The sequence below is a fragment of the Rattus rattus genome, chromosome 4 (assembly GCF_011064425.1).
Source record: "Rattus rattus isolate New Zealand chromosome 4, Rrattus_CSIRO_v1, whole genome shotgun sequence".
Lineage (NCBI taxonomy): Eukaryota > Metazoa > Chordata > Mammalia > Rodentia > Muridae > Rattus > Rattus rattus.
The window spans coordinates 180,057,060-180,070,354 of NC_046157.1; the positions used below are offsets into that span (position 1 = coordinate 180,057,060).

The 13,295-nt window shown below is 43.7% G+C and overlaps 1 protein-coding gene across 12 annotated transcripts in view; it reads left to right on the top strand.

Moving 5' to 3' along the window:
• Dlgap1 (DLG associated protein 1) overlaps positions 1–13,295 on the top strand; it is a 705,387-nt gene that overhangs the window by 470,297 nt on the left and 221,795 nt on the right. The gene's annotated exons all lie outside the window — the stretch shown is intronic.

Genomic DNA, 13,295 nt, shown 5'->3' on the forward strand with positions numbered 1-13,295 from the left:
GTTTGCATTAGGTTAGAGAGTGAACTATTAAAAGGCAAATGAAACATAAAAGGACAAGGTAATTAGGTTAAAAATACAAGTCAGATTATTATTGATCAAGTGCATTGAAAGGCAGCTGACTGGTATTTACAAGAATCATTTAAATAGCCAAGGTCATTAAGAACTGGACAGGAAAATCTGCTCTTGGATCCTTTTCAAGGGGCCATATGGTATTGTTCTGAAATCTTTTAAATTGAAGATTAACATTTTACATTAGCTTCATAACCCACAAAGGGAAGCCATTCTCTCTCACCTCCCATCCCCCCGTTCTCTCAGTTTGCTTGGCGTGTTAGCTGATCTCAGGGATATCCTCCCAATCTTAACACAAATAGCCAATTCGTTGCTTCCTCGCACAGGAAGTTAGAGGTGTGGGCTGCACAGCTGCCCACACCTGCGGAGGTTGGCCCTTCCTCATGTCTTCCCAGATTCTGGTTGAAGCCAGCGATACTTGGCATCCCTTGACCGACATCGCATGGAGCTAGCTCATTACTCTCATGACAACAAGTGTAGCTTGGGGACCTCCTTCATTAGCCTCATGTTAACTTGATTAAGTCTGCAAGACCCTGTTCTTCCTGTAAGCATTCATAAAAGTGGCAGCATATCTATTTGGGGGATATGACTCGACCTATAACCTGGACTATAGGATAAAAGTCGGTTGTGGAAGTTTAAAAAGATAAATCTCTGTTGAATGCTGACACACCTGCAAAATGCTCAAAAACATCAACTAGCAGACTGGTTTTGTAAAATAGTGAGCCAAGCTGTTGTGTAGCCAGAGACACAAGCAATTAATATGTAATATATAATATATAATATAATATAATATAATAGGGCTTAAACACACACATATATATATGTTTAAAATATATCTTGTAGATAATTGTCACAAGCACAGTATCAAAATCGACAAGTGCAGGCACACAAAGGTTAAGACATGACATAAACCCTTCAAGTTCTAAAGCTCACCTGAAATGAAGAGGTAAAGATGGGCAGCTTCTAGCATCCTCCCCGCCACCCCGGGCACACACACATGCCCAGAGCATCCTGTGAGGATGCTGGACATGCTGGACACATCAGCTGAGTGACACACTGGGTCTTAGGTGATGGAATACGATGATTGCTCACAGCAGTACACGGTTATGAAGTGAAGAGACAGGAGAAGGCCGTGAGGATCATTTGGAAAGCTCTGGAAAGGCTGGCACCAGACAGGGGCTGAAGTCAACGTTCGCAGTTTTGCACTGGGGACATTCCATTGGAAGCGCTTCTCAAAAACGCATCCCTTGAAATTAATTTTCCTTTGCCTTCTGCATAATACTCCATCTCTAACTTCCTGGGCCATATCTAGACATTTTTTTTTCTATATAAGCTTTAAGAGCAGAAAGGGGCAACAAGATAGTCACTGCTCACATGTGTCAACTTTGTGACATTGTGACATGCTGTCATCTACTACGTCTGTGCTTGAGAACCGTGTCACTGAGTCACCAAAAAAAGCCATAATGCTTTAGGTAAGTTTATGATTCTGACTGGGAGCCACGCTCACCTGAGGCACACGTAATCTGTGAGCCACAGGTCAGAGACTCCTGGAGGAGGACGCTTTACTTCAGTAGAATGCTCACATAGGGTGTAAGTAGGCAAGGGCTCTTCCTATTCTCCGAACTATTGGAAACTCAAAATGAAAACCAGTTTACCCACAAATTAAAAAACATTTTTCATTACTCAGGACAGAGTTTCATGAAGCCATCTCTGTATTGACCCCTGTTCGTCGGCCGGCCAGAAAATGTCTGAGCAGTGTTTAACCACTTCTTCCCTATGTGACCATGGCGTTCTGCAGAATTATTCCTAAGTCTGTTTGTCAGCATGAGTTCCTCCCTGTCCTGTTTCGTGAGTCCTAAGTATTACCACAGTCTACACATTACATCATGCTTAGTCACATAAAATCATTGACTGACATCTAGTTTAACCATGTTGAGGAATTAAAAGTCAAAAGTTTCATGACTTGGAATCAATCCTCTTAAGTCCTTGGTGATGTTTTGACTAGAGTCATGATTTTTCTAGAAGTTGGAAGCTTTCAACCAGCATGCGATAAAGATACCCAGATCCTGGAATTCTAGTCCCCAAAAAAGAAAACTATATTTATGTTCCTACTTCTTTGACATTTAAGTCAATTTTTTTCCCTCCTTCCTCCTCAACAATTCAGAGCTTTAGGGATGAGTCATAGCCATGAGCCAAGATAACTAAAATTAGTCGAGTGGGACCGGGACAACATTTTTGTCTGAGGCTTTCTACTCCCCTCTTCTCACAGAAGCAGAGAGATCACTCCTACAGCCCTTCCTATTGTTTTTCTTCTTATTTTCCAAAAGCATCTAGAGAGTTTGTTTATGCGTCAGCTACTTAATGTCAGGGACTGAGTCTTCGTCACACAAAGCCTAAGGCAGGTGAACATTCTGAATCATGAGAAGACTTGGCAATGAAGTCCACCTTGGGGCTTGCAGAGCTCCTTAGTAGCGCCTGTCTCAAAGCCCCTCTCCATCCTACTCCTCTTCCTCTCCATCATACTGACCCTTGACCCCATCACTGGTGCCTTCTTCTGTGCTCAGCTAAAAATGCACCCGAAATGGCCTTGGTCCCCAGACAATTACAATGTTTTCAGAGAAACTTCTGAATATTCAATAATAAATTTTCAGGCAGGTCAGGGAGAGGCTTGGGAGCCAGAGTTTCTTCAGAACACATCCCCACAGTTTAGCTCTGGAGAAGAACATTGGTCTTTACAATAATTTTGTTTGTTTTAAAACTAGACTATAGACTGCTACAACGGTTGGTTAGAGTCAGGCCCAAGCTAGTCTTGACTTTATTTCACTCAAGCATACCATAGAAAGAATGTTCCAAAGTGATTCTAGGTGAACTGCCACTTAAAACATTCCTAAGTTGGGTTGGGTACAGTGGCACACGGCTTTAATTCCAACAGCCAGGGGGCAGAAGCAGGTAGATCAAGGTGAGTTCAAGGCCAGTCTGGTCTCTGTAGAGAGTCTGAGGCCAGCCAAGGCTACATCATGAGATCCTGTCTCAAGAAAAATGATGATGATGATGATGATGATGATGACGACGACAACGGCGACGACGACGACGATGATGTTGATTCCCCCTTGGGGGCGGGAACTCCTAAAATCATTGAGAAGGACCCAGCCTTTACAGTGAGATCAGCCAAGCTCTCAGCAGTTTAGAGCATCTAACCTGTGATCTCAAGGGGACTTGTGTCCAATCCTATATTTCAGGTGACTTATCCTCTTCATCTTCATTTATTTCCTAACTCTTCACTTTTTAAAAGATAAATTAATTACTCTTTTCATGTCATGACCAAATGGGTGACAAAAAGCAACTCATGGGAGAAATAACTGGTTTTAGCTCACAGTTTGAGGGGGTACAGTCCATCCCAATGCAGAGGTATGGCCAAGTTCCTAGCAGCTAGAATTCCTCTCAACTGGACAGTCCATAAAGCAGAGTTTTGGATGTTTGTGCTTAGCTGGCCCCATTTCTATTTTGTTCAGAATAGGAGCCCATTCCATAAGATGGCACCACCCTGGACGTGGCTTCCCCCCTTGAACTCCTCTCACAACATCCTTACAGATATTCCCATAGGTGTGGCTCCAAGGTGATTCCAAGACCAATTGGGATGACAATAATGGTGAGACATTAAGTGGCTCTTTCCTTTTGGCTAATGGCTCAACATCTCTTTAAGTCAGACTTTGAGCATGAATGAGAGCTCTAGGCTGAGCTTAGAGCTGCACACCTAGGCTGTGGCAGCCAGTATTAGCAGATCTCAGCATTGATAGATGAGCAGGCAGCATTAGAAGATCCCAGCACTGATAGATGAGGAGGCAGCATTAGAAGATCCTAGCACTGATAGACATACATTAGAGTCCCTTATCTTGGACTCATTGACCCCTGTTGTCTGTGGATGTCATTGTTCGTCTCCATGAAAAGATTCCTGAAGAACTGCTTGACACTAATGAAGAAAATGTAGAGATAAAGTGTAAGGGGTTGGGGGGGAATGGTTATCCACTATTTGAAGACAAAAGGAAACAATATGGGCAAGTAAAATCGCTTTTAGAAATGCCTAAAGTTGAATCAGTTCTAAAGTGGAGGCTACATCAAGAGCATAAAAACTCGTTGGTCTTTGCAGAAGTTTCGTTTTTCTTTCTAGACGCGCTGTGTCCCTGATTGTTCCTCACACGCTCCACATGCCCCTCCTACCCACCGACTGTTCTTCATGTTGTTTCTCTTCCCAGAAAAGGAAGAGGGTGGAAGAGATGGGAGCATTGCTATTTTTTTAACCAAATACATGAGCCATATTTAAGAGCATAGCAACATACATCGCCCATCTTTGTCCTGCGCTCTCGAAATGACTCTGCTCTTCTGTTCTGTTTTCCCCCAAATTCTTTCCCATTCCTCTCCTACCTCCCCCCAGAATATAATTGCGATATAAACTAGCAAGCACCCCATACTATCACAGGGAGGGCAGAATCAGACAACCAGACACACAATGTTGTAAATTTATATCCCCTGCGACAGTAATACCTTCTCTTACTGTCCCCAGTCTTTCCAGCTCCCTTCTCACATTCGAGAATAATAAGTTGGGAAATGTTAAAAGTGGGAGCATCATTCTTCCTTATAAATAAATTATCGCTTGCTTGTAGGCAGAGCTCTTTTAAACCCAAGCTGACTGAACAGAAGAAGTAGCTAGTATAGAGAACTGCCTGCTGCTTCAGTCTCTGATCACCAAGCCAAGCTCCAAAATGTAGGATAGGAAAGCCCACCTTCGGATGGCATCAGTCTGTTGAATGCTGTGGTCTGTACCCTGTCCTGTACCTTACTATATGGTTACTCTTTTAAAAGTCTATCTCAGAAGGAAACTTGCATAGATTGAATGGCTGTGAAATGACCTCGGTCACAGAGGAGAAGCAAATGTGTGTTTAATGGATGCGAAAAGGTGTCCAGGCTCTTTACAGAGAGCTTGAATGAACAGATTAGAACACAGAGAAGACATTTTACATCTTTTTAAAGATTTTTAAATTATACGTATATACGTGCAAATGCCAGCAGAGGCCAGAACAGGGTGTCTGATCCCCTGGCTCTGGAGTTAGAACAGTCGTCAGTTACCTGATGTGGGTGCTGGGAACTGAACTCATGTCCTCTGGAAGAGTAGCAAAAGTTCTTAACCCCTGGCACCTCCCCAGCCCAGATATTTATACTTGTGCAAAAGTTTTTACACACATGCTTTCATTTTGGCCACAACTGTTGATATGTGATTTAGATACTTTTAGATACTAAATCCAAGTCTTGCTGAGACAAAGTGATTCGTCCAAGGTTAATTCTCAAGTATAGTAAAAGTAAAGATCTGAGCCTGAGTGAAGGAAAGATAGAGTTGGGTGGGGTGAATGCCTCCCTAAAATCACTGTCTACAGGAGGGGGAGTGAAGTCCAGTGAGTATAAGCAGCTCAGGGGAAAGAGTCACTCGACACGGATAGTGAAGGTGAAGACTGCATTCAAGGTGCTGTCATAGGCTCACTGAGGTAAATTCTAACGCAGAAGCACAAGGAAAAGACATCTGCCCTCGGAAGAAGGAATTTAAGAACGTTCTGCCTCAGGCTTGGCCTGGGGTAAAGGAAGAGAGAACCAAATGGCCAAAGAATCAGAAATACAGGAGGTGTTAGCTGGCAGATGTCAGGAGCAAAAATAGGTGACCTCCCAGGCCTGGCTTCAGCTTTGCTGGGACAAGTACCTGACTTGTACCTGCACCTTCCACTGCGTGCCTGAGCCCTCTTCATATAACTGCATCCTGGCTTTGCACCCTCGACAGACTATACTGAGCTATGTAAACAGAATCAGGATAGTAGAGAGATGTGCACGGAAAAGGGACTCAGAATAGGGTTCTCTGTGAGAACTCCATGTTCCCAGGGTCAGAGCTGGTCAAGAATGCTCCCCACTCTCCAGTGAGCAAGGAAGGCATCCACTTATAAAGAGTCTTAAAATCTCCAGGCCTTGCCTCTCTCTTGGCTGGCATTCCCTCAATGCAATACCTACACCCTGTGTTGAGGCACAGGTAACCATGTAAAAAGAGCACCCCCATTACAATCAGACTGTGTTGTAGTGGATATTTAATCTCAGTCGGGGGCTTCTATCCTGACTAAGTATGCTTATGCAGCTCCCAGATAAAAGACACACAACTTTTATATTTATAGCAAGCCTTAGATGCACTAGAACTGGGCGGATATCTACCCTCTAAGCTGTTATGTTCACTTCCTTATCAATAACCCCCAGTTGTAACTTGCCATGCTCTGTCTGGGCTGCTCTTAACTCCAAACAGCCAGCCCTCCTGGCTGTTTTTGTGACTCACTTACCTACCCCTCTCTCCACCTTCTACTCTCTCTTTCTCCCTGGTGGCCTGCTCTCTCCAACCCCAAGCCTGGGGCCAACCCTCCCACCCCCAGCTTGTCTTTCTTCTACCCACCTATAGGCTGTTGGCATCTTTATTCATCCAATAGTTCTAAAATTAAGGAACAAGGTCACATTGGACATGCGGATTCTCTTGTCCCTGTGGGCAACCAGGCCTTGGAGACCAATATTTAGCATTACAATACATAGCAAAAGACTAAACCCCTAGAACACTGTGTCCATGAAGTTTACTCACTGACCCATGCCGTAAACGTAGATCCAATACCTTTAATGTTTAAATCATTTATGTTATACTTTGGTTTCAATGCATGTACTAAGTTTGTTACTAAAATCTGAAATTCCAGATCTCTCATATGTGTGTGTGCACACAAATACAGAAGATTAACACAAGGACAGTAAGGAGCTTGAAATTCAGAGGTAAGAGGTATCAGTGTTGGTGTGTGCCTTAGTGTGTCTTCTACTGCTATAACTGAGCACCACCGGCTGAGTAACTATGAAAATTGGAAGGCTTTAAACAAAACTAGAAGTTATTTGGCTCACTATTATGGAAAGGGTGAGATGTGACCACACAGCACAGCATGGTTCTCATTGGACCATACCATGATTGGGTCCGCCATTGAGAGGCATAGCTACAGTCTCTCTTCCTCTTCTGTTCAAGCCACTGATACCACCATGGAGGCCCCCATCCTCAGGACCTCATCTAGTCCTCAGTACCAGATACCCTTAACCTATGACCTAGGAGGCTGATGCAATGCATGAACATAGTTTGTCAGGGAACAAAGACATCGAATCATAACAATGGTTTTGTTTCAGATTTTTTTTCTAGTTGAAACAATCTACTTGGCATGGGAAAGGGAATTTGGGTATCAGACAGTTTGTTTTTGTCTTTTTAGGCTATTGTATAAGAAGTATACTGTTAAATCAGAATAGTTCAAGTTTACTAGCTTTGCTTTTCTTGTATACCCTTTGAGAAACCTCTATCCTCCTCATCATCCTCATCCTCTTCCTCTTCCTCCTCCTCTTCCTTTTCCTCCTCTTCCTCCTCTTCTTCCTCCTCCTAGACCAGTGACACTCAGCCTATGGTTAGAGACCACTTCGGGGGTTGAATGATCTTTTCACAGAGATCACATATCAGATATGTTGCATATCAGATTACATTACAAGCCATAACAATAGCAGTTATGAAGTAGTAACAAAAGTAATTTATGGCTGGAGGTTACCACAATATGAACTGTATTAAAGGGTTGCAACATTAGGAAGGTTTGAACCACTGTCCTGGACAGTAAGATATCACACAGGACAAAATGCTTCTTCAATAGGAAACCCAGCCTTCTGAATGGGAATCAGCCTCAAGCCCTTGTTGTAGGAAAGTTTACATAAATGTATAGTAACAGAGGGTAAATATGAAGGAACAATACCATCCATATTCCCATGTAGCAAACAGGAGAAAATCACCACTGCAGCCCAGAGTTCAGGTTGCTTACAAGGAAGAGCACTCAAGTCAACTCTTAGAGAAGCCTTCCTGAACAACCTTGTAAATAATACGCTGTGTTGTGCTTCCCTGAGAGAGTCTGCTATTCCTGCTTGTGATAAACAGAACATCTACATAAGATTTTTCCAGCCTGGGGAGCCTGAGACAGCACAGGGTCAGTGCTGTCCTCCTACTGTGAGCATGAATCCTACATTTTCAAACTGAGCTTGCAAGGAGATGACATTTCAACTCCCTAAATACACCATCTCTTCTTAGGTCCCTTCTTTCTATTGATGGAATTGCCACTGTCCAAAGCACAGCGGCAAAGCATTGTGGGTCTCACTCCTAACTAATGTCTTTGAGCTTTATGGCTTCAGCATTTCCACTTGAAGGACGCCACTGAACCCATTTGTCTTGCTACAGGGAGCTTCTCTCTTCCAGCTCTTAACAAGGCTACTGAAATCTCAGAATCTTACTTTGCCTATGAACAAAGTCCTCAAGGAAGCATTCTAAAACATAACGTCCACTCTCATTTGAGCTCTTTTCTTCTATCCCTCTACACAGTTCCTAGGTTTCAGTCATATGGAGATCTTGACTATTCTGGACTCCATATTTTAAGCTTTAGACCCCTGTGCTAGACAAGATAAACTAGATTCAGGTGGGTGGCTTAAGAGAGACTTGAAACCAGAAACTCCAAACAGCTGCAAGTGATTCCCTGCACCCACGACATGTTCACCTGGGGTCTTTGGGAAACTCTGCTCACCACAGTTACCTCTGGACCAAGTGTGGATACGCCGGAGCACAAATTCTCTCAGGCTCACCAAAGCAAAGCAAGAGCAGAAGGCCTTAGAATTTATAGGAGAAGGCTATGTGCCTTTCCGCTCCATTGGCAAAAAGACTTCAAGGAACTAGGCAACCTACCCTGTTCTAGGACATAAATTCAAACACCATCAAACAGCTCTACAAACCGTCAAACCACAAGCCTCCATCTTAGAGACTCTCGGTCAATCGTTGAGTCAACTTAATTTCTCTGAGTCTTTCAGGGGGGCATTAAGCAGTGGGGAAGGGTGGGTGAGTCCTTGGATGGAACTTTGCCAGAAGAGGTGAGTTTCACATTCGTTCAGCAGCAAAGTTTCTCAGCGTTTGTTTTACCTCCTACAGGTTAGTTTAAAACCAGTTCCTTCTTCCGGTCCGCCAGCTCTCAAATGTGTAGCCCATTTAATTCTCTCACTGCTACTTGAAAGAATGACCCCCTTTTGTCTGAATTGATTTCCTTCCTAACATGAAATTGCTTGTCAGATGTTGCCAACAGCAACCAAGATGTTATTAACACTATGTCACGAACCCGTCCCTTACATCATCTCTCCTCCGGGTTATACAAAACAGTTTGCAAAATGATTCACTTATACTGGGGAGCATTAATGAACACTTTCTCCAGCCTCTAATGACAAGTATTTGCTGATGACCAACAAGTCCTGAAGCCACAGGCATACACCTTGAGTTTTTGGGGTTTTTTTTTTTTCATTCTTGTTACAGGAACACCTTATTTCTGATTCCAGTTTATGCCTCAGCAAAGACAGGTTACGCTGTGCTCTGCTGATAATCAATTCCCAGGTTCCTCAGTTGAATTCAAGCTCTGCATGCCAGTGGGCAGGAGGGGACAGGAGGCCATGCTTATTGCCACTCAGAATGGCAGCAGCTCCACCTTAGCACCTGCTTCCACGGTTGCTAAGTAACAAAGGGAGTGCAGTGAATTGAGCGGTTTCCTAGAAGTGAGCCGTGGCTTGGACTCAACTGCTAAAGCATGCCACACAGCCACGCCTCATTTCAGAGAGGCAGGAAAGAGTTGTACTACGGGAAGCCTAGAAAACTGAGCACTGGGTCTGTTTGGTGAGCAGTAGTCACCACACCTGGAGGTCTTCTTTATGCTCTTTCCTGCCATCGCTGTCCCTCGTTCCTCCCATAAAACACCCAAGCACACAGCCCAGACTCTAGGACTAGATATCTCCGTTCAGACACTTAGCTCTGCCACTTCAAGTCTCACGAAGAAAGTTATTTGACTATTCTATGCCTCAGCTTCCTCGTCCATGATACAGGGATAAGATTAGTAATTGTGGAGATTCAAGGTGATGCGTGCGAACCACTTAGCACGTGGGAGATGCTCTCTACAGCTTAGCTGCCATCATCGCCCTCCTCGTTAAGTGCCACTATCCCATAGTGCGGTCTGCAGATCCTTAGAATAACAAAGAGTGGACCAGATGAACATTTCCATCCCTCTAAACTTCCCTCTCAAACTTAAACACTTTCCCTCGGTCAATATCTCTTCTCCCTGAGACCTCTGAGAGTGGATATTTGTGAAGGTAATTAGCCTTGTGCCCTTTTCTACCATAAATTATTTCTCCCTCGTGTAGAAGGCAAGTAATGTGCAGCCTTTGGGCACAGGACCCAAACAGATGCTGAATGTGTGCTCCCTAAGCTGCCTCCACCCCTGCATGTCTAATGTAGGTTGAACAAGAGCTTCCCACAGAGCCATCAACCTGCAGTTCTTGGGGTGAACGACCATCCAGCCTCTGCCAGGAGTCCTTTGGGTGTACCTGTAATCTCCCAGATTCATCAGCCACCCCATGCTTCAGAATCTGTAGTTCTCTGGAAAGCTGTTTCCTCTCAGCCCTGCTTAGCACCGCCAGCCCACCTGGAGGTTGGGAGCTCAGTCTGTCAGGTATGCATTATCGTGTTAAAAATATCTACACAGCCATCCCTAGTACTGCCATCCACTTTGAACGCTGGCATGTTTCCTTTAGTTTATCTGGGGAATCCCGAAGTTTCTGATTAATGAGCCCTTTTAGAATTGGAAAGGGGATCTTCTTCAATGTCCCACCCACTGCTCAGTGCTTTTAAAACTTGTTTGGGAACCCACCAAAGCCAAGAAGGGTAGAGGCATCTGCTCCTTTTTGCCGATAAATAGCGCTATTTCCCCTCTCCTCTATGGCTCTCTTTTCAAGATTAATAGTTGCAAATAACAGTCTATTCAGAGTTCTCAGTGCATCTTGTTTGATCTCAGTGTTCTCAAAAGGAAAGTTGAGTTGACTTTATCAAAAAGACACACTGGTTTTCTCCTTATCAGCCAGTTCCTAGCTCTGCCCTGTGTCTTAAGGTCCAGCTCCCTTGATTTCTCTATCTCTTCCTCTCCGTGACTCATGGAACAGTCAGACTCATTCCCCTGAGCAATATGGGGACTGCCTGCACCATCTGGACATTATTCTTGACTTTCAGCCTACAACCTTCTTCAGTTCCTTGGATAACTTCTCTTTCTCAGAAAAAGCATGGCTGACAGCTCTTAGCATCTAGATTACTAATTGTGTATGAAGTCGCCCATACCTGAGTCATCCTGGGCCAGACTTCAGAAGTTCTTGCTCTAAGATTTGGCTTATCCTGGAACCGATCTCTTCAGAGACTTAGATTAAAAAGCTAATTGAGAACACTGATTGGCCTTACTTAGTAAAGGAAGGTTCTGTTATGGCTTAATGGATAAAGTTACTTATCAAGCTTGAGAACCTGAGTTCAGTCCCCAAGGCACATAAAATGGAAGGCAGAACCTACTCCCAATCTGTTCTCTGAGATCTACATATATGTATATATGTGGCATATATCTACATAAGTGGCACATACACAAATAAGTGTCTTAGTTAAAGTTTTACTGCTGTGAACAGGCACCATGACCAAGGCATCTCTCATAAGGACATTTAATTAGGGATGGCTTACAGGTTCAGAGGTTCAGTCCATTATCATCAAGGCAGGAACACGGCAGCATCCAGGCAGGCATGGTGCAGGAGGAGCTGAGGGTTCTACATCTTCATCTGAAGGTTCCTAGCAGAAGACTGGCTTCCAGGAAACTAGGATGAGGGTCTTAAAGCTCACACCCACAGTGACACACCCACTCCAACAGGGCCACACCTACTCTAACAGGGCCACACCTCCAAATAGTGCCACTCTCTGGGCCAAGCATATTCAAACCATGGCAGTAAGTAAATAAATAAATCTAATTTTAAAAATTTGTAAGCAAAGTGTGTTCGAGTTTAAGATGGAGGTAAGCCGGAGATGAGCACAGCTAACCATTAGTCAGTATATTCATTATGTTCTTGATGTTGGGACTGAATGCCTCACATAAGCAAAAAGAAGAAGACGTTGGGCTCATGCTGGGCAGAAATCAGAGAGGCTGGCCAAATATAGAAAGGGCCAGGACAAGATATAGCATTAAAGTACAGGCTCAGAGATATACTTCTTATAGCTAGACCTCCCATCTCTTCCTTTCTCAACTCCCAGAAATGCCATCAGATTATGATCTCCCGGTAATGCCATCAGATTATGAATCTGACTATCAGTGAATGAATCCACCCATCAAGTCAAATCTCTTATGATTTCATTGACTAAGGAAATACCACATGAGACACACCCAGATAGAGTTTCTAGTGTTTTATTAGTATATATTGATTATGTGTAATAATGGGTTTCATTATTACATTTCATACACATGCATGATGTGTTTCTATCATATCCCCTACTTCAATCTCCTGATCACTCCCAATAATTCTGTGTAGAGGCTCCATTCACTGATGCGCTAAGTGTTTATTGATCCAGTCAAGTAGACAATCAAAATCAACTAACAATCAGCTTTTCAGCACGGTGACAAAGTACCAGATATACACAGCATAAGAAGAGAACGCATGTGTGGGCTCACGATTTCTGGGATATTAGTGGTTGGATGGTTTGCTTTGGGGCCTAGCGAAGCTGAGCACCATGGTAGAAAATGTGGCATTAGAACCAAACTGCTTACCCTATCATCAGGATGTTCTGAAGAATCCTCAGAATTCCAAACATCACACATTCACAGAAACTATCTGCAGCTGGCAAAATCACACCTCTGCTAGGGCGTGAGGCAAATCATAATCAGCTGCCATGGACAATCTGAAGCAGCCCCGTGTTCCACATCTGGGATTAAAATGAGAATATACTCCCATGATATTTCTGTTTTTCAAATAAATCCAAATTCTCACTGCACAAGTATGTCATATGTATGTGTATGTGTGCACATTTGTATATGTGAAGATACATGTGTGGGGGAAGCATTTGGGGTCTAAAGTTAATGTCAGAAATCACCCTTAAGGAACAAGAATACCCTTGGCAGGGAATAGAGAGGCAAAGATTAAAACAGAGACTGAAGGAACACCCATTCAGAGCCTGCCCCACATGTGGCCCATACATATACAGCCACCCAATTAGACAAGATAGATGAAGCAAAGAAGTGCAGGCCAACAGGAGCCGGATGTAGATCTCT